At 36.2% G+C, this 22,586-nt stretch overlaps 1 long non-coding RNA gene across 1 annotated transcript; it reads right to left on the bottom strand.

The window, feature by feature from the left end:
• Positions 1 to 3,077: 3,077 nt before the first annotated feature.
• Positions 3,078 to 10,273, bottom strand: LOC134728884 (uncharacterized). Its single transcript, XR_010109742.1, has 3 exons — positions 7,067 to 10,273; positions 5,215 to 5,317; positions 3,078 to 3,531 (listed from the first exon to the last, which is right to left on the bottom strand). It is a non-coding gene; the product is annotated as an uncharacterized LOC134728884 (long non-coding RNA).
• Positions 10,274 to 22,586: the final 12,313 nt, after the last annotated feature.

Raw genomic sequence — 22,586 nt, 5'->3', positions numbered from 1 at the left:
TTTAAATTCAACAAATGATATCCTTCATATTTTGTGTTGCTCTATTTTATACAGTTTTTTTTTTGTTTTTACTAAACTTTTACAGAATCTGAGTCCTCTTTGTGCTAATTTCTAACAGCCACTTTTTGCTCATATTTATGGGTCAAAGATCATCACTTGAGACAGTAACCCTTTGAAAATCAACTCTCTAAAATTTTCTTTGAAATATCTACAAAATCATCTTAAAAGGAATAATTTTCCATAAAGTAACAAGAAACAAAGAATAGGCATATTCTAGATTCTGGGAGGAATTTATGCAATCTTCCATTGACAATTTGGGATTAAGAATCAGCGCCTATTTGGGTTGCTCTTATTTTTACCTATTTCTCATGCTCATTCCAGTAGTTGAGTTTCTGAGTGTGTTTGGTAAAACTATTGTGTCAATTCAACTGTCATGTGGGAGCCCTCCCTTCCCATTAACTTTTTGGCTTTATACCCTATGCTGCCTCAGAATGTGTGCATTTTGCAATTTTAATGTCCTTCAAAAGTGCATCAACAGAAGCAGTTTTTTTGTTTCAGGTCCTTCCAGAAGAAGATTGTAAATAATATTCTTATCTGCGCACCACATTTTTGGCCTTTAACTTCTATCTGCAATCTGAGTGAAAATCAATAAGACCTCCAACCTAGAAGGTCTCATTGCATTTTACTTAGAAACAAATCAGTTTGATATCTAAACCCAGTACAAGGATTAATCCTCGGATACCTTGCATGAGTAGGTGTGCAAAATTTTATATGTATGTACCTGCAAACACATTTTCCTGGGTAAAAAGTTTGTGCCTTTCGTCTGAGTCTTGGCAATGTTCTTCATCCCAAAGAGATTGAAGCCACTGACCCATTAGCAGGTTCCATGTTTCATCAATTGCCTTCTGTATTAGGGTTCTATATATTATATATATATAGAATATATATATAGAATATATATATATTCTATATATATAATATATATAGAATATATATATAGAATATATATATATTCTATATATATAATATATATAGAATATATATATATTCTATATATAATATATATATAGAATATATATAATATATATAGAATATATATATAGAATATATATATAATATATAGAATATATATATATATTCTATATATATAATATATAGAATATATATATATAGATTATATATATATATAATATATAGAATATATATATATAGATTATATATATATATATATATGCTTTCCTATTGATTCTGTTTTTCTGGAAAACCCTGACATATGTATCATAAACACAGATATATATACACACACATATATATACATATACATATATATACACACACACATACAAATATACACACACATATATGTATAAACATACACAGAGCAGAGATTTTATGCAATTGGCTCCTGTGATTATAGGGGCTAGCAAGTCTGAAATTCACAGGGCAGGGCAGGCTGATAAGACGGAAATTCCAGCAAGAGTTGATGTTGCAGTCTTGCATCCAAAGGGAATCTGGATGCACAATTCCTTTTTCTTCAGGAAACTTTGGTCTTTTTTCTTAAGGCCTTCAATGAATGGGATAAGGCCCACCCACATTATGGATGGTAAACTGCTTTACTTAGTCCACTTATTTAAATGATAATCACATTGAAGAAATGTCTTCATAGTAACATCTTAGACTGGTGTTTGACAAAAACATTGGATCCACAACCTAGTCAAGTTAACAAAATTAAATATCACACTTTCTATATACAAGGGCACTCTTTGGGCACTCTCTTTTGATGCTAGAGAGGCCTGAATCACAGTAAGCATCCAATAAATATTAGCTTTGTATTTATAATTCAATCTGTTCATCAGCATGAGATCAGAGAGCTGCCATCTACCATAACTAAGTCAAAAGTAGAATGGATTGCAATTTCTAACTGTATAAGTACTTGTCTGAATCTCTTTTTCTCTGTCCAAGAAGGATATATGCTGTATCACTGCTTTCCCGACATTCATGGTTAACATCAATAAGGAGAGTCAAGTTAAGACATGAGACAGGAAAAACTAAAACAATAGTAACAACAACAAAAATCCCAAGCCTATAGTGAAAAGGAGCAGTAGAAAGAAAAAATAAAAATATATAATTTAGAGGTAGATCATCGCCTTTCAAGTTACTGATTGATTTGCTTGCCAAAATGGGACAACATTGTAGAATCTTACAGACTAAGTTTTCCAAAAGTTTATACTACCCAATTTTAAATTGGCTAATCACTGCTGTTTAACAATGTTTATTGTTCACTCTTTAGGAAAATAATTCTTAGAGTCAAAATAGAGGTTAGGCAGTACGGAGATTATAGTTGAAATCATTTTTCCTTAAGATGGAAATATGTTGCCTTCAGAGGACCTGTCCCTGAGCCTGGAGGAAAATACCTGCTGTCACAACTGTTATGGATAGCAGTACTTTATACTCAGAGATGATGTGCTGATGGAAACTTCTCCCATGGAAGAACTGAACAATTGTTTATAGTTGGGAAGGGCCTCCAAGTTTATGATGCTCCAATCTCATCATTTAACAGATAATATTATGAAGACCCAAGCAGACCCAGTGCCTTGCCATAATCACTCAGCTATAAGAGCTATTTCAAACCTTATCCGTGCTTTTCAAGCTTCCCCTGGTTGCTCTTCACCATTCTCTGACTCCTGAAAGATCATCTTTCAGTCTATCTCATCTTCCAAATTAAGACCACTGTCTTCTTTCTAACCTCAGTTTAGCTCTTTCTTAATTTCATTTTAAAAATCTTCTCTTCTCCTTCAGGAGAAAACTCAGCATTTTCCTTGCCAAAACTAACCCCAATGTATGGTCATTGTCTTTCCTTCTCTTTCCATCTAGGACCTGGGTCTTCAAAATGAGACCAGAGGACACCAACATCCAAAACACCTTTTGTTCATTTAAAGTTCTCTTTTCTGGTTTCCATCCTGATCTTACTGAATCAGAATTACTGGAATGAGACCAGAATCTGCATTTTTACCCAAATGCTCAAGATAATTAGGCTTTCCAAAGTTTAAGGAACAGTGCTCTTCAAAAATTCCATCAATAATTGCCTCTTTCTTTAACAGATCCAGAAACTTCTTAATTAGCTCTGTTATTTGGCTCACATTTCCTCAATATTGTTTATAAATTTTATTCAGATGTCATTTATAACCACCTAAATAGGTATTTAAATGGCCTTTTCCTAATCCATATCCTTAGCTTCTCTTCAGCATGATAAGATAGTCATATCATATAGCACTGAACTTCTGAAATTTCAGTTATACACACTTGGCCAAAAAGAAAAAGAAAAAAATACAAAAGTAATTAGGTAATTTATGTGCTATTCCAGTCATTAAACGTCTACTCCAAAATGAACACGAGACGGGAGACCTGAAACCACCATCAGCTCAGTAGGTCTCTCATAGTGTGAGCTACTTACTCATTGAATATGAGCGCAGTTTTGAACACGTTGTCTTTCACATTCAACATGGCCCCTGTATAAAATATAGCTATGCCCTACAGGACTCAAAGGAAAGGGAGAAGGGAAGGTAAAAAGGGAGGAAAGAAGAGAAAAAAAGAGGGAGAAAAGGAAGATATATTTTGGTTTGGGGAAGGAAAAAGAAAACTTACGTTGAATTTTTATTTTAAAAAACAACTGTGCATCAGTATGAAATCTGACCCCTTTCTGATAGATTTTGTAAAATAGTTTTGAATTTATACCATTTTTAACATATCATAAATTAAATTTTAACTTATGAATAAAATGGAAATTCACTGAAATTATTAATTATACTCTTTATTAAACCACTTCCTTAGCCTCAGCAATTATACTCTCACTTAAACCTTATTGTTCCTTCCTATGTCTGCCTCACTGGTTCCTTATGATAAAAGTAAAGGCATTTTTAGTTCCCTTCTTCCTCCTGCCTTTACTTTCTCTGGCTTGCTCCACTAATGAATTCTTATTGTAGAACAGGACCATCATTTAGTTTCTGAATTAAGTCCAGCCTAGGGAAGAATTCTTCCAGAAGCAAAACTCCATCATTGAAGTAGATTTGAAATTGTCATACTTCCTAGTAATATAATCAAGCGGCCCAGTCACAAATGTTAAGATATTGTGTTTCTCTCCCAAATTTTCTTGTACTAGATTCATTAATTTGGGACTGAGGGACAAACTGCTGGTGCTTATGTCACTTAGAAGTCTCTGCTCTCTCCTATACAGACCCTATCCACAGGACTGAATTTCTGCATTGACTTCTCACTGTTGGTGAGTGAGAGAGGCTGACTTGTTAGCCTATGCTGCTAAACACCATCAGCTTCTTTAAGTTTTATCAAATAGTGAAGCTGAGGAACTGACAAAGTGGGTAATGACAGGGACAGAAGTCTGGAAACAGGTCTAGTGGATCTGGGTGTACAGAATTATGGGAGATAAAACTAAAAGAAATGAAGGATGGAAAAACTTTAAAGAAACTCATTTTGCAAGTGTTTAGCCTTTCAGGCACTTTTACTTTCATACTACTATCCAATATTAGACTGAACTTTAATAGTAACTTTTACAATTTATGGTATGCTCTGACTTTTATTCAGAAAAGCACACACATTTCTGTTTTTGAAAATGTCAAAGAATCACTACGAAATTAGTTCTAATCGGATCCTTGCCATTAGTGAAGTGTGAATTCAGCAGCATTCAGAGGAAATGGCTTTAGGAACATAAAAGTTAATCTATCATGCTAAAAGATCATTGAAAACACTATTTTATAAGCCAAATTGATGGCAGCTATATTAACCAAAATACATTTGCAAAGGAAATTTTTAAGAACTATATCTTTATTTCCATTAGATGAAAGTATGTGCATGTCTCCACTCATATATAAGCAGTTAAAATTATAGGATATTTTACAGTTGAAAAGGACTTAATTATGAAGTCCAACACTTTTATTTTATAGATGAAGGTACTAAGGCCTAGCAAAAGCAGACTAAATAACACATCTAACACCTAGTTAGTGGCAATTCCAACTCCAAGCTCTTTTCCAGTATTATTTCATTTCTACAACAATCTATTGAACACCTTCTCTGTGTACTGGATCAATGATAAATGGAAAGACCCAGTGTCAGCCTTGAGTTATTACACTTCCCTTAATATTTACGTGAACTAGCTTTCCTATTCTGTATATGTTTAAAAAACATAGCCTTCTTTCTCACCTGTTGACTTCTCCAGAGAGTCTTGGTTTTCCTACTGGCCTTTCGCTCCACTTTCCTTGATATATTCTTACAACAATGTTTCATTTTTTGTGACCAAGTTACCCTAGAAAGGACAAATAACTTATCTCATATTTCCCAAAGTTCCCAGAAATATAAGATCTTCATATTTAACTGAGTTTTCTAAAAAAAAAAAAAACAATAATGGTATAGTGAATGGACATTAAATCAGAGCTGTAGCCCTTAGGATTTTTGGTTGCATGTGGTAGAAAAATAAATCTCTAACTACACAAAATTATTCATTCAACAAACAGTTATTGGTCCAAGAATTGGGGAATTAACAGTGAAAAAAATACTCAGAAACTTCTGCTGTCGCAGAGTTGCATTTTTCTTTGGGGAGATAGATAATAAACAAGTCAATAAATATAAATATGCAGTGATCACAGAAGGGCACAAGATGTAGTTTATGTTTTAGTTAGGGGAGTAAAGGAAAACTTCATGGAGAAGGTACATTTAAAGAGAAACTTGAAGAAACTGTAGAAGTCATGTAGACATCTGAAAGATGGGAGTTCCAGGCAGAGGAAACAGTGCTGTCTCAGAACATGTTAGGAAAAGTGTTGAATGGATGGATTCAGCCTAGACTACTTTCAAACTAATTGCTATGTAGAGTATTATGAGATTACCTGATCATTTAGACTAATTTGCTATGACTGTTGGAGGAGAAAAAAAGGTTCATCTCATCTAAACCAAATGGTTGCCACATAATCAGGGAAGAGGGGAAGGGATATTGAAATGATAGACGCAATGTCCAATATAAAGGCATGGAAAGGTCACGGGCAAGATAGCTGAATAGGAACAGCTCCAGTCTGCAGCTCCCAGCGAGATCAAAGCAGAAGGTGGATGATTTCTGTATTTCCAACTGAGGTACCCAGCTCATCTCACTGGGACTGGTTAGACAGTGGGTACAGCCCACAAAGGGCCAGGAGAAGCAGGGTGGGAGTCATCTCACCAGGGAAGCGCAAGGAGTCAGGGAACTCCCTCCCCTAGCCAAGGGAAGCCATGAGGGACTGTGCCATGAGGAACGGTGCACTTTGGCCCACATACTATGCTTTTCCCACAGTCTTCACAAGCCACAAACCAGGAAATTCCCTTGGGTGCCTACACCACCAGGGCCGTGGGTTTCAAGCACAGAACTGGGTGGTCATTGGGCAGACACTGAGCTAGCTGCAGGAGTCTTTTCATACCCCAGTGGCTCCTGGAATGCCAGTGAGACAAAACCATTCACTTCCCTGGAAAGGGGGCTGAAGCCAGGTAGCCCAGTGGTCTAGTTCAGCGGATCCTACCCACATGTAGCCCAGCAAGCTAAGATCCACTGCCTTGAAATTCTCACTGCCAGCACAGCAGTCTGAAGTCAACCTGGGGTGCTCGAGCTTCGTGCAGGGAGGAGCATCCACCATTACTGAGGCTTCAGTAGACAGTTTTCCCCTCACACTGTAAACAAAGCCGCCAGGAATTTCGAACTGGGCAGAGGCCACCGCAGTTCAGCAAAGCCAGACGGCCTCTCTAGATTCCTCCTCTCTGGTGAGGGAATCTCTGAAAGAAAGGCAGCAGCCTCAGTCAGGGACTTATAGATAAAACTCCCATCTACCTGGGACAGATCAACTGGGGGAAGGGGTGGCTGTGGACACAGTTTCAGCAGACTTAAATGTTCCAGCCTGCTGACTCTGAAGAGAGCAGCAAATCTCCCAGCACAGCGCTCGAGCTCTGCTAAGGGACAGACTGCCTCCTCAAGTTGGTCCCTGACCCCCCATGCTTCCTGCAGGGGAGACGCCTCCCAGCAGGGGTGGACAGACACCTCATATAGGAGAGCTTCGGCTGGCATGTGGCAGGTGCTCCTCTGGGACGAAGCTTCCAGAGGAAGGAACAGGCAGCAATCTTTGCTGTTCTGCAGCCTCCGATGGTGATACCCAGGCAAACAGGGTCTGGAGTGGACCTTCAGCAAACTCTAGCAGACCTGCAGCAGAGGGGCCTGACTGTTAGAAGGAAAACTAACAAACGGAAATGAATAGCAACATCAACAAAAAAGAACGTCCACCCAGAAACCCCATCCGAAGGTCACCAACATCAAAGACCAAAGGTAGATAAATCCACAAAGATGAGGAAAAGCCAGCAGAAAAAGGCTGAAAATTCCAAAAACCAGAATGCCTCCTCTCCAAAGGATCACAATTCCTCGCCACAAGGGAACAAAACTGGACAGAGAATGAGTTTGACAAATTCACAGAAGTAGGCTTCAGAAGGTGGGTAACCACAAACTCCTCCGAGCTAAAGGAGCATGTTCTAACCCAATGCAGGGAAGCTAAGAACCTTGATAAAAGGTTAGAGGAATTGCTAACTAGAATTATCTGTTTCTAGAAGAACATAAGTGACCTGATAGAGCTGAAAAACAGCACGAGAACTTCATGAAGCATACACAAGTATCAACAGCCAAATCGATCAAACGGAAAAATGGATATCAGAGATTGAAGAACAATTTAATGAAATAAAACATGAAGACAAGATTAGAGAAAAAAGAATAAAAAGGGACAAACAAAGCAGCCAAGAAATATGGGACTATGTGAAAAAAACCAAACCTATGCTTGATTGGTGTACCTGAAAGTGATGGGGAGAATGGAACCAAGTTGGAAAACACTCTGCAGGATATTATCCAGGAGAACTTCCCCAACCCAGCAAGGCAGGCCAACATCCAAAATCAGGAAATACCAAGAACACCACCAAGATACTCCTTGAGAAGAGCAACCCAAACACATATAATCATCAGATACACCAAGGTTGAAATGAAGGAAAAAATATTAAGGGCAGCCAGAGAGAAAGGTCAGGTTACCCACAAAGGGAAGACCATCAGACTAACAGTGGATCTCTCTGCAGAAACTCTACAAGCTAAATGAGAGTGAGGGCCAATATTCAGCATTCTTAAAGAAGAGAATTTTCAACCCAGAATTTAATATCCACCCAAACTAAGCTTCATAAGTGAAGGAGAAATAAAATCCTTTACAGAGAAGCAAATGCTGAGAGATTTTGTCACCACCAGGCCTGCCTTACAAGAGCTCCTGAGGGAAGCACTGAATATGGAAAGGAAAAACCAGTAACAGCCACTGCAAAAACATACCAAATTGTAAAGACCATCAACGCTATGATGAAACCACATCAAATAGTGGGCAAAATAACCAGCTAGCATCATAATGACGGGATCAAATTCACACATAAAAATATTAACCTGAAATGTAAATGGGCTAAATGCCCCAGTTAAAAGACACAGACTGGCAAATTGGATAGTCAAGACCCATCGGTGTGTTGTATTCAGGAGACCCATCTCATGTGCAAAGATACATATAGGCACAAAATAAAGGGATGGAGGAAGATCTACCAAGCAAATAGAAAGAACAAAAAAAAAAAAAAAAAAGCAGGGATTGCAATCTTAGTCTCTGATAAAACAGACTTTAAACCAACAAAGATCAAAAAAGACAAAGAAGGGCATTACACAATGGTAAAGAGATCAATGCAACAAGAAGAGCTAACTATCTCAAATATATATGGACCGAATACAGGAACACCCAGATTCATAAAGCAATCTCTTAGAGACCTACAAAGAGACTTAGACTCCCACACAATAATAGTGGGAGACTGTAACACCCCACTGTCAATATTAGACAGATCAACAAGACAAAAAATTAACAAAGATATTCAGGACTTCAACTCAGCTCTGGACCAAGCAGACCTAATGGATATCTACAGAACTCTCCATCCCAAATCTACAGAATATACATTCTTCTCAGCACCACATCGGACTTATTCTAAAATCGACCACATAATTGGAAGTAAAACACTCCTCAGCCAATGCAAAAGAATGGAAATCATAACAGTCTCTCAGACCACAGTGCAATCAAATTAGAACTCAGGATTAAGAAACTCACTCAAAACTACACAACTACATGGAAACTGAACAACTTGCTCCTGAATGACTGCTGGGTAAATAACGAAATTAAGGCAGAAAGAACTAAGTTCTTTGAAACCAATGAGAACAAAGACACAACATACCAGAATCTCTGGGACACAGCTAAAGCAATGTTTAGAGGGAAATTTATAGCACTAAATGCCTACAGGAGAAAGCAGGAAAGATCTAAAATCGACACCCTAACATCACAATTAAAAGAACTAGAGCCGCAAGAGCAAACAAATTCAAAAGCTAGCAGAAGACAAGAAATAACCAAGATCAGGGCAGAACTGAAGCAGCTAGAGACACAAAAAACCCTTCAAAACATCAATGAATCCAGGAGCTGGTTTTTTGAAAAAAAAAATCAACAAAATAGATTGACCACTTGCCAGACTAATAAGAAAGAAAAGAGAGAAGAATCAAATACACACAATAAAAAATGATGGAGGGGATATCACCACTGATCCCACAGAAATAAAAACTACCATCAGGGAATACTACAAACAACTCTACACAAATTTAAAAATCTAGAAGAAACAGATAAATTCCTGGACACATACATCCTCCCAAGACTAAACCAAGAAGTCGAATCCCTGAACAGATCAATAACAAGTTCTGAAATTGAGGCAGTAATTAATAGCCTACCAATACAAAAAAGCCCAGGACCAGACAGATTCACAGCCAAATTCTACCGGAGGTACAAAGAGGAGTTGATACCATTCCTTCTGAAACTATTCCAAACAATAGAAAAAGAGGGACTCCTCCCTAACTCATTTTATGAGGCCAGCATCATCCTGATACTAAAACCTGGCAGAGACACAACAAAAAAAGAAAATTTCAGGCTAATATCCCTGATGAACATCAATGTGAAGATCCTCAATAAAATACTGGCAAACAGAATCCAGCAGCACATCAAAAAGCTTATCCATTGGGATCAAGTCAGCTTCATCCCTGGGATACAAGGATGGTTCAACATATGCAAATCAATAAACATGATCCATCACATAAACAGAACCAATGACAAAAACCACATGGTTATCTCAATAGATGCAGAAAAGGTCTTCGATGAAATTCAACACACCTTCATGCCAAAAACTCTCAATAAACTCCGTATTGATGGCATGTATCTTAAAATAATAAGAGCTATTTATGACAAACCCACAGCCAATATCATACTGAATGGGGAAAAACTGGAAGGATTCCCTTTGAAAACCAGTACAAGACAAGGATGTCCTCTCTCACCACTCCTGTTCAACACAGTATTGGAAGTTCTGGCCAGGGCAAACAGGCAAGAGAAAGCAATAAAGGATATTCAGATAGGAAGAGAAGTCAAATTGTCTCTGTTTGCAGATGCCATGATTGTGTATTTAGAAAACCTCATCATCTCAGCCCAAAATCTCCTTAAGCTGATAAGCAACTTCAGCAAAGTCTCAAGATACAAAATCAATGTGCAAAAATCACAAGCATTCCTATATACCAATAATAGACAGAGAGCCAAGTCATGAGTGAACTCTCATTCACAATTGCTACAAAGAGAATAAAATACCTAGGAATACAACTTGAAAGGCCTCTTCAAGAAGAACTGTAAACTGCTGCTCAAGAACACAAGAGAGAACACAAACAAATGGAAAAACATTCCATGCTCATGGAAAGGAAGAATCAATATCACGAAACTGGCCATACTGGCCAAAGTAATTTATAGATTCAATGCTACCCCATCAAGCTACCATTGACTGTTTTCACAGAATTAGAAAAAACTACTTTAACTTTCATATGGAACCAAAAAAGAGCCCATATAGCCAAGACAATCCTAAGCAAAAATAACAAAGCTGGAGGCATCATGTTACCCAACTTCAAACTATACCACAAGTCTACAGTAACTAAAACAGCATGGTACTGGTACCAAAACAGATATATAGACTAATGGAACAGAACAGAAGCCTCAGAAATAATGCCACCCATCTACAACAATCTGATCTTTGACAAACCTGACACAAACAAGCAATAGGGAAAAGATTCCTTATTTAATAAATGGTGTTGGGAAAACTAGCTAGCCACATGCAGAAAACTGAAACTGGACAACATCCTTATACCTTACACAATAATTAACTCAAGATGGATTAAAGACTTAAACATAAGACTTACAACCATAAAACCTCCCCTAGAAGAAAACCTAGGCAATACCATTCAGGACATAGGCATGGACAAAGACTTCATGACTAAATCACCAAAAGCAATGGCAACAAAAGCCAAAATTGACAAATGGGCTCTAATTAAACTAAAGAGCTTCTGCACAGCAAAAGAAACTATCATCAGAGTGAACAGGCAACCTACAGAATGGGGGAAAATTTTTGCAATCTATCCATCTGACAAAGGGCTAATATCCAGAATTTACAAATAACTTAAAGAAATTTACAAGGAAAAAACAATCAAGCCCATCAAAAAGCCTGCAAAGGATATGAACAGGCCCTTCTCAAAAGAAGTCATTATGCAGCCAACAAACATATGAAAAAAAACTCATCATCACTGGTCATTGGAGAAATGCAAATCAAAACCACAGCGAGATACCATCTCATGCCAGTTAGAATGGTGATTATTAAAAAGTCAGGAAACAACAGATGCTGGAGAGGATATGAAGAAATAGGAAAGCTATTACACTGTTGGTGGGAGTGTAAATTAGTTTAACCATTGTGGAAGACTGTGTGGCGATTCCTTAAGTATCTAGATCCAGAAATACCATTTGACCCAGCAATCCCATTACTGGGTAGATACTCAAAGGATTATTATAAATCATTCTACTATAAAGACACATGCACATGTATGTTTATTGCAGCACTGTTCACAATAGCAAAGACTGGGAACCAACCCAACTGCCCATCAATGATAGACTGGATAAAGAAAATATGGTACACATACACCAAGGAATACTATGCAGTCATACAAAATAATGAGTTCATGTCCTTTGCAGGGACATAGATGAAGCTGGAAACCATCATTCTCAGCAAACTAACACAGGAACAGAAAACAAAACACTGCATGCCTCACTTATAAGTGGGAGTTGAACAACGAGAACACATGGACACAAGGAAGGGAACATCACATACTGGGGCCTGTTGGGAGGTGGGGGGCTAGGGGAGGGATAGCATTAGGAGAAATACCTAATGTAGATGACGAGTTGATGGGTGGAGCAAACCACCATGGCACATGCTTACCTATTTAACAAACCTGCACGTTCTGCACATGTATCCCAGAACTTAAAGTATAATTTTAAAAAAATGCATGGAAAAATGGAAGAGCAAATGACTTAAAATTAAATACTGGATGCAACTTTTTTTTTTTCGGATACAGGGTCTCACTCTATCATTCAACCTGGGGTGCAGTGACACAATTTCAATGACATTTTTAGCATGATAGATTAACTTTTATGTTTCTCACTGCAGCCTCTATCACCTGGGCTCAATTGATCCTCCCTCCTCAGTCTCCAGAGTAGCTGGGGCTACAGGCTCATGCCATGACACCTGGCTAATTTTTTTGTATTTTTTGTAGAGGTGTGGTTTCGCCATGTTGCCCAGGCTGGTCTCAAACTCCTGGACTCAAGCAAGCCTCCTGCCTTGGCCTCCCAAAATATTGGGATTACAGGTGTGAGCCACTGCACCCAACCTGGATGCAACTATTATCACAAGCTTTTGGCAATTCCTATCCTGGGAAATCCTCACTGGCTGGTTTTACTGTGAAGATTCCCCAACCGAAAAGGCTTTCCACATTGCATGACTTTCTGTTCCTTAAAATCTTTTTCAAATTTGTTTTTCATTCTGCTTTGCAGGCTCCTTAAACCATTCTACCCCATGTTGTCACCGGAAAATAAAAATTCACATCACTTGTCACTTGATTGTACAGAGGAACGAAATTCAAGTCAGTTGTGTATATATACAAATTCATTAAGGTGGCCCATCAAATGAATAACTGTTCACTCCAGGTTTGGACCTTTTAACAGAATGGAAGAACTTACAGAGTTTTTGAAAATTTTGCTGTTTTTCCTTAAATATGTATCAATTTTCATTCTTCCTCTATGAACCTCTGTAAGTGACAAGGAACTATAATGAGTTTTTCTTTTTCTTTTTCTTTTTCTTTATTTTATTTTATTTTATTTTATTTTATTTTATTTTATTTTAGAGACAGGGTCTCACTCTGTCACCCAGGCTGGAGTGCAGTGGCACAACCATAGCTCACTGCAGCCTCAACCTCAACCTCTTGGGCTCAAGTGATTTTCCTACCTCAGCCTCCCAAGTAGCTGAGACTACAGGCATGTAAAACAATGCCCAGCTAATAATTATTTATTTATTTATTTATTTATTTATTTATTTATTTATTTTCTGGAGAGGTGAAGTCTCACTATGTTGTGCAGGCTGGATTTGAACTCCTGAGCTCTTCCTCTGCCTTCTAAACTGCTGGGATTACAGGTGTGAGCCACAGTGCCTGGCTAGAACTATACAATTTTTTTTAAAGCAGATATGAATTGTCTTAGAAAACAGCAGCAGCAAGAAAGCCAGAATTATATATAATTATCTGAAATATTTTTGTTTTAAACAGACGTTTTCTCTGTCCTACAATAATTATTCAGTGATTTGAGAACTGTAAAGAAGTTATAGACAGAATGCTGTAATAGCTAAGTAGAATGGGCATCTAATTCTGCCAAACATGTCGACGGAACAGTATTACGTTTATCTATAGATAATGCTGAAGCCACTGAAAGCTTCCAAGACACAAAATTATATTTTAGAATAACTCTAAAAGTTATGGATGAGCAGTTAGGAGGATGATGAATAAAACTAGATGCCATGTTGTCAGTTTGAAAGCTACATCTATAGCCTACTATAGGAGAATAAGGAAATGGTCCAAAGCAGTGAAAGAACTGCTAGAAAGTGGCTCCCATTCAAACACATATAATTATCAAGTTGAATTATTATGGTTCTTTTCTAATATTTCCTATCAAACAAACCATAGCAATATGGGGTGACGTCTTTGGAAGCATAAAGGTTGAGTGAACAACTTGTTATTTTTGCCACATCCTTTTGCATTTTGTTATTTTGCCAATATCTTTTTTTTTTCTTTTCCCATTAACACACTTGAATTTTGCTTTGAGGGAAGTGGTCTTCTCCCATGAAGTCCAGTCTAGTTAGGAAATCAATCAAGAGGATTTGCTTCCCTTCATGTTCTTCAATTTAGATCAATAAGATATGTTTTATCTGAAATTTGTGACAGAGCAAGGAGTAAACAAGAAAGAAAAAGAAGACTGAGAGGGTTTGGACCTGTTTTATCCCATCAGCAGTACCTGATGAGTTCTTTGTTGTTGCTACCAGGATTCCAAAAGCTGCCCTGAGTTTTATTTTTTAAAGTTTTTCTGGTTTCTTTTTAAATAAGCTATCCTTGTATCTTCTTATATCCTCCAAGAAATTATTTTTTTCCTACATTAGCTAGGGTGAGCTTCTGTTCCTTATAACAAAAGCAACTTAAATAATACAAAAGTATCATAAAAAATGAGTCAAGACATAACAGGATGAAAAACCAGGCCTCTTAATAATCAATCTAGAGGCTTTTCTACCATGTCATGCTACTTCTAAATATTGAACAAGAGAAAATGTTCTTCAAACATGAGAAACATAATGTCTAATGGAAATGTGTTCTTCAACACTGTAATAATATAAAGAAGGATATAGTAGCAGGTTTAGATCCCATAAGATATTGGTAAAGAACAAATTCAATATTACACATGCTAGGACTTTATGTTAGTATGACCTACCTTAGCCAGTTATGAAAATTATATGAAAATCCTGAACAAATCTAATGCAGTTGTGGGAGTCTAGTAGTGATGGATCACATGGCAAGTTCTTGGACCTTATCATCAAAACAGTCTGGGAATTTCTGAGCTCTCTGTTGCTGCAAAAAAAAAAAAAAAAATACATTTTGTGGTTTGTGCATGAATTAAAGAATCTTCAGTCAAGACTTTAAATTGGAGCTTTTGCAAATAATAAAAAGCCTAGTTAGTTAAAATGTAAAATCATCTTCCAGGTTCACTGAGTGTGCAAGAATAAAATTTAATGGAACCGGCAAGCTTCTTTCTGCTTCGTTTGTTTGCCCCCAAGTTTAAGTGATGATCAGACTCTTCAGACTGCACTTTGATCTCTCTGGCTTTTGGAAGTGAAAGAATTCTTTAATTTATTTTTGCTAAGTAGGAAGCGTTGCTTCGTCCACAGTAAAAATCAAGCAGAAACGTGTAATACAGAAGCTATTCAGAATGAAGAAGGATGAATTCAAAGAGAAACAAATCAACAGACTGAAAAATCCTGAAAGCTGACACATATCAATGGTGAAAACATTGGTAGATTGCCAGAAAGTATTTTGGTGGAAGATATTCAAATTTAGAAGAGCTAACTTTAGAATGAGGAAAGGCAGTTAGCTGGAGAAAAAAGCGAAAACAAAAGTGAATAAAAAAATTGGAGTTGATTTTAAGACGAGACATCATAGTCCCTTTGTTTTAATGACAAAAACAAAAACAAAAAAAAGAGTTAAAATCTTTTTACTTGCTGAAGAATTACTGAAAATGAAAATCCATTGTAACTAAGCAACAACACTATGATTTCTCTGGTTTAGTATGCTGTCATATAATTAACAAGAGAAAATAAGAATATTGTAAATAAAGTGTAATTTTACTGATCCTGGCCAAACAGATCTGAAACCTACAGGCCACATCCTCCCATTGATCCATTCTCCAAAGCTCCACTGATGGAGGTAAGACACTAACAGTCTTAGCTGAAAACTGCTTATCTTCACGATTCAGGATGGCAGGAAAGCAGATCAATATGTCTAGATGTGTTCTTTAAGTATGCAATTAATTTATTTAAGATATTTTTCATTAGTTGAGTTACAGAATAAATAATTTGACAAGGAGGTTTTGAATTAATTGTGAAACACATGTAACAGAAGATAGCACTAAAATGCAATGGAGTAATCTAACAGGCCAAAAAAGAGAAGACAAATGAAGCTTCCTTGTTGACCAAATAAAAAAACATTTGAATTCCTATATATTGAGTTATTGTGCTCACAGATAACATTATTTTACTTTTTGCTTATCTGGATGACAATCTGTGTGGTGGAGGTACAATGGTATCTTATAAATATGTCTTGTCAGTCTTCTAAATTTCCGTTGTGAAAAACATTACTTTTATGAGCTATGGAAAGTTACTTTAATAACTAAATGACATAGAAGATAATAGATATATACCATATGTTATAGATGCATTCAAAGTACAAGTAAAAGTTTGTATGATTAAATTAGAAGATAAAATTAAATTCTACACCAGAGAAGATTAAAAAATGGTTAGCTTGAAAACCTGAATTGGCATGCATTTCTTTCTTTAGACATTCAGCCTTCTTGTGACTTATTTCTAAATTTATTGAAGCTTTGCTTCAACAGAAAATATTTTGAATTGCTGATCTTTCTTCTTAGAGAATTCCTCTATTCCCCAGTAATCTCTAAGTTTGCTTTATCACAGACATGAATTTCAATGCAATATTTAATAACCATCATCATCTGTATAGGCAGATGTCAACTATCAGGACAAAAATGGGATGACTATAATTGACCATCCCTTCAGCTTGTATCTTTTTTATGATATTAAATTTCTATAAGATATTGATGACCTATGCATCAAATTTATCTGTGTTACATAAGAAAATCAGTTTATTAGGCAACCAGGCTGAAAATGGGTTAGTTCCTCTGCGTTTTACTCTTGTCATAGTGTAGACAGTGACACCCACTTAGAATACTATTATTTTAACATTTGGACCATTTTTGACATAGATGGAAAACGTGAAAAAAAGGAGCACAAGTTCCTAGACATAATCGAGCTTTTTCTGTTATAAATAAATTATTAAAATGACTACATCACTTTAATGACTCAAAACTGTATAAAGAAATGTAAGAGACAGTAAGAATTAAAGAAACACAAACACCTCAACACTACCTTCATCTGTGAGCAATTAGGGTTTGGCTCAATCATGACTTTATTGGTGAGGAGACTTCTGTTTAGGAATTTCTTCTGGTTCATAAGTATTCAAAACTTTGGATTTACATAGGAAAGCCTTTAAATATAAGACTTTACCAGAGAAAAGGTATTCATGTATATATCCTATATATGGGTATATATAGATATGGGAGAGAGAGATATATATATCCCCTATGGATTCATGGGCATTGATTTTTTTGATTACATATATATTTATTTATTTTTGTTTTATATATATACACACACATACATATAATAAAAAGAAATATGTATGTGTAGTTGGCCTTCTGTAGCCATGGGTTCCACATCTGCAATTCAACCAACCATGGATGCAAAATCTCTGGCTACAGAGGGTTGACTAAGGCACGTGAGATTCCACGAATTTTGGAATGTTTGAGGGTCTTAGAACCAATCCCCCATGGATTGCGAGGGACAAGGGATGACTGCATCAGCATTGTTAACTCAAAACCCCATGGGAAACAACTTTGTCAAATAAATACAGCGTGTATCAGATGTTTCTTTTGCATTTAGTATTGTGTGATCCATTCCTTTCCAAAGTTATTAGATATTAGCACCTTCCCCCCACTTCCTTCATTAATGTTTTCTTCCCATACACTTGTAATACAGTTAGAGTCTCTTGTCACAATCTGCATTCCATCCTGGGATCCTCTGACCTCCTAGATGATTTTTTAAAATATTCACATACATTAAGTTTCACTCCTGCACTGTAAAGTTCTGAGTTCTATAAGTTTTTGGCAAACACATAATGTTATGTATCCACCATTACAGTATCACACAAGATGATTTCATCCCCTAAAAAAAGTACCCTAATTTTTTTTTACCTATTTGACCCTCCTTCCCTTTGACTGAACCCCAGGTAACCACCAAACCTTTTACTGTATTTATAGGATTGCCCTTTTTCAGAATGTCATATAATTGGAATCATAAAGTGTGTACATTTTCAGCCTTTTTACAATTAGCAAACTGCATTTCAAGATGTTCCACATCTTTTCATGTCTTGAGAGCTCTTTTATTTTACTACTGAAGAATATTCCAATGTATTGATGTAACACAATTTGTTTATCCAACCACCTATGGAAGCGTATCTTGGTTGTTTCCAGTTTTTGGTAATTATGAATAGTTAGTTTAAACATTCATATGAATGTGTGTACATAAGTACATACATACTTGTGTGTATATAAGTATTCATATCATTTGAGTAAATACCCAGGAGTGCAATTACTGTATATAGTAAGACTATGTTCAACTTTGTTTAAAAAATTGAACATTTAAATTAAAATATATTAAATATTGAAAATATTTTTTAATACTACCAAAATGTCTTTCAAAGTGGCTAGACTGTTTTGATTTCTCTTTTTTAAAAAATAACTTCAACTTTTATTTTAGATTCAGGAGGTACATGTACAGGTTTGTTATACAGGTGTACTGCATGACACTGAGTTTTGGGGTATGAATGATCTTATCACCCAGGTAGTAAGCTTAGTACCCAACAGGTAGTTCTTCAACCCTTGCCTCCCTCCATTCCTCCTCCTTCTGGTAGTCCCCAGTGTCTATTGTTGCCAGCTTTATGTCCATGTGTACCCAGTGTTTAGCTTCCACTTATAAATGAGAACATGTGGTATTTACTTTTCTTTTCCTGCATTAATTGGCTTAGGATAATGGTCTCCAGCCTGTATCCATGTTGTTGCAAAGGAAATGCTTTCATTCTTTTTTCTGGCTGCATAATATGCCATGGTGTATATGTCCCACATTTTCTTTATCCAATCCACCATTGAATGGGCATCTACGTTAATTCCATGTCTTTGCTGTTGTAAATAGTGCTTCAGTGAATATACAAGTGCATGTGTTTTTGGTAGAACAATTTATGTTCCTTTGGGTGTATACTTCAGTAATGGGGTTGCTGGGCTGAATGGTAGCTCTGTTTTAAGTTCTTTGAGAAATCTTCAAACTGCTTTCCACAGTAACTGAACTAGCTTGCATTCCCACCAACAGTGGGTATGTAGCGTTTCCTTTCCTCCATAGCCTAGCCAGCATCTGTTCTTGTTTTTGTTTGTTTTGCTTTGTTTTGTTTTTTACTTTAGAAAATGGCCATTGTGATGGGTGAGAGATGATATCTCATTGTGGTTTTGACTTGCTTTTCTCTGATGACTAGTGATGTTGAGCATTGTTTCATGTTTGTTGGTCACTTGTATGTCTTGTTGAGAAATGTCTGTCCTGTCCTTTTCTCACTTTTTAATGGGTTTGTTTTTAGCATGTTGAATTGATTAAAGTTCCTTATGGATTCTGGATATTAGACCTTTGTCAGATGCATAGTTTGGAATATTTGTTCTCATTCTGTAGGCTGTCTGTCTACTCTGTTGATAGTTTATTTTGCTGTGTAGAAGCCCTTTAGTTTAATTAGGTCCCACTAGTTAATTTTCATTTGTTGTTTCTGAGGACTTAGTCATGACTTCCTTGCCAAAGCTAATGTTTAGAATGGTATTTCTGCCAAGGCTAAATGTTTAGAATGGTATTTCATGGGTTTTCTTCTAGGATTCTTATAGTTTGAGGTCTTATGTTTAAATCACAAATTCATCTTGAGTTAATTTTTGTATACAGTAAAAGATAGAGATCCAGTTTCATTCTTCTCCATGTGGCTAGCCAGTTATGCTATCACCATCTAGTGAACAGGGAGTCCTTTCCCCGTGGTTCATCTTCATCAGCTTTGTCAAACATCAGATAGTTGTAGGTATGCAGCTTTATTTCTGAATTTTCTATTCTGTTCCTGAATAGAAACAGGATATTTCTATTCTATATATGTGCCTGTTTTTGTATTAGTACCATGCTGTGTTGGTTACTATAGCCTTATAGTATAGGTTGAAGTCAGGTTAACAACGATAATTAATTGTTGCTCTTCATTGTCATCAGAATTGTATTGTCAGTTTGGGGGATTTTAGTCAGTCTAATAGTTATAAAGTGGTGTTGCATTGTTGTTTTAATTTGGAATTCCCTTATAAGAAATAATTATGCACATCTTTCATATGCTTATTTGTCATGTGTCTATATTCTCTGGTGAGGTGTCTAGATATTTTGCCCACTTTTTCGATGGGTTATATGTTTTCTTACTGTCGAGCTTTAACAGTTTTTTATATTTTGGATACTAGTCCTTTATCTGACATGCAAGACAAAGGAAACCACATCATAAAGTTCACAGGGATAAAATTCACAAGGCAAAGAAGATCAGAAAATGGATCTGGCTAGGATATAGGGCTAGCAAACAGGGTTCCAAGAGAGAAAACGACAATAATAGAGATTTTTTTCATGTCAGTATATATGACACTTGTTTAAAATTAAAAATATAAAACTAATGGGGACAAAGGTTAAACTTTAAGTTTGAAAATCTTTCCCTTCAACCATGGATTGAGTAATGAACATGAAATACACACCAAGGAACACTACAAAGCCATTAAAAAAATGAAGTCATGTTCTTTGCAGCAACATAGATGTAACTGAAGGTCATTTCCCTAAGCAAACTAATGCAGGAACAGAAGACCAAATACCACATGTTCTCACTTATAAGTGAAAGCTAAGCATTGGGTACACATGGATATAAAGATGGCAACAACAGCCACTGGGGACTACTAGAGCGAGTGGGGAGGATGGCCAGCAAGGGTGGAAAAACTAACTGTTGGGTATCTGCTTATTACTTTAGTGACAGGACAATTCATGTCCCAAACCTCAGCTTCACACAATATGCCCATGTAACAAACCTGCACATGTACCTTCTGAATCTAAAACAAAAGTTGAAGTTATTTTAAAAAAAGAAAGAAAATCTTTCTGATCACTAATTCTACCATTTTGCTATTTTTGTCTAAATTCAAATTTGTTTAGGGTCTGTCATATAAGCACCAAAATTTATGTGGCACATGTAAACTTAGAAACTGACATATGTAACCATCATCTAAATCCATAAACCTTATTTCAAAATAAATTTACATAATATGTAAACAAACAAGTTTTCAAAGTTTAATCAACTTATTATTAAATATTAATATAAAACTGACATTCCCTCTAATTTATGTAACTGCTGATCAAGAAAACCTCTAATTTACTTGTGGTTTCAAACCTCATTTGTCTTCTTCAAGTAACTGGAAAATATGCTATAGGCAAAAATTATTAAAGTCAACTTATGGAGTATAATTTATTTCAACTTGAGAAAGGGCATTTTAAACCAATTAAGCCTAAAATTATGTAGGTTCTTTTAAAAATGTATGCTAACCTTTTTTAAGCTTTCAAATACACTTAAATACTCTGATCATATTATGTGGCCAAAACATGCTAACTTTTAAAATATTTAAATATGTCTAATTATTTTTTGATATAAGTATGCCCAGTTTTATGTCTTAGATATGACTGCCACTTGAGATAAGGTAACCACATAATTTACCATCCAAAGAAGCGCAGTTTTGTGAATAAAAGAAGACAATAGTGGCCAGGCACAGTGGCTCACGCCTGTAATCTCAGCACTTTGGGAGGCCGAGGTGGGTGGATCACGAGGTCAGGAGATCAAGACCATCCTGGCTAACACAGTGAAACCCCATCTCTACTAAAAATCTAAAAATTAGCCGGCTGTGTTGGCGGGCGCCTGTAGTCCCAGCTACTTGGGAGGCTGAGGCAGGAGAATGGCGTGAACCTGGGAGGCAGAGCTTGCAGTGAGCGGAGATGGTGCCACTGTACTCCAGCCTGGGCGACAGAACAAGACTCTGTTTCAAAAAAAAAAAAAAAAGAAAAGAAAACAATAGTAATAATAATGATAATAGTAATCATGAGATAATGGACATAAAGCAGTCTATCCTGGGCAAATCTGCACAAATGGTTAAACCTAACCTTAATTCAAAAAAATAAGAGACAAACATTACCAAAAGTACCCAAAAGGTTATGAAATACCCAGCACCACTGGTGCTAATATAATAAAATTTCTATTATGTATAGTAGATTCTTAATAATTCATTTACCAATGTACAGATCTTCACGTAGTTAAAAGTGACAACTTTATCTTACCCTGTTAATAAAGAGTCAGAAACTGAAAATAAGGCAGCCGATTTTTCTTATCTTATGGAACAATTTAGAAATATATTGAAAGTCTTCAAAGATTATCCTACTCCAAACTTATCCACTTAATAATTTCCCTGAAAAGCTACCATTAAAAATTAATTATTTAAGACCACATTTCTCAAAGTCTGCTCAAGGCATAACAGATTGTCAAATACTACTGGTTACAGCAGAATCTTAGGAAAATATCCTATTTTGGACTAAGA

This window comes from Pan paniscus, chromosome 15, assembly GCF_029289425.2.
Source record: "Pan paniscus chromosome 15, NHGRI_mPanPan1-v2.0_pri, whole genome shotgun sequence".
Lineage (NCBI taxonomy): Eukaryota > Metazoa > Chordata > Mammalia > Primates > Hominidae > Pan > Pan paniscus.
The sequence above is the reverse complement of the archived record's forward strand: the minus strand, read 5'-3'. Positions and strand labels throughout refer to the sequence as shown.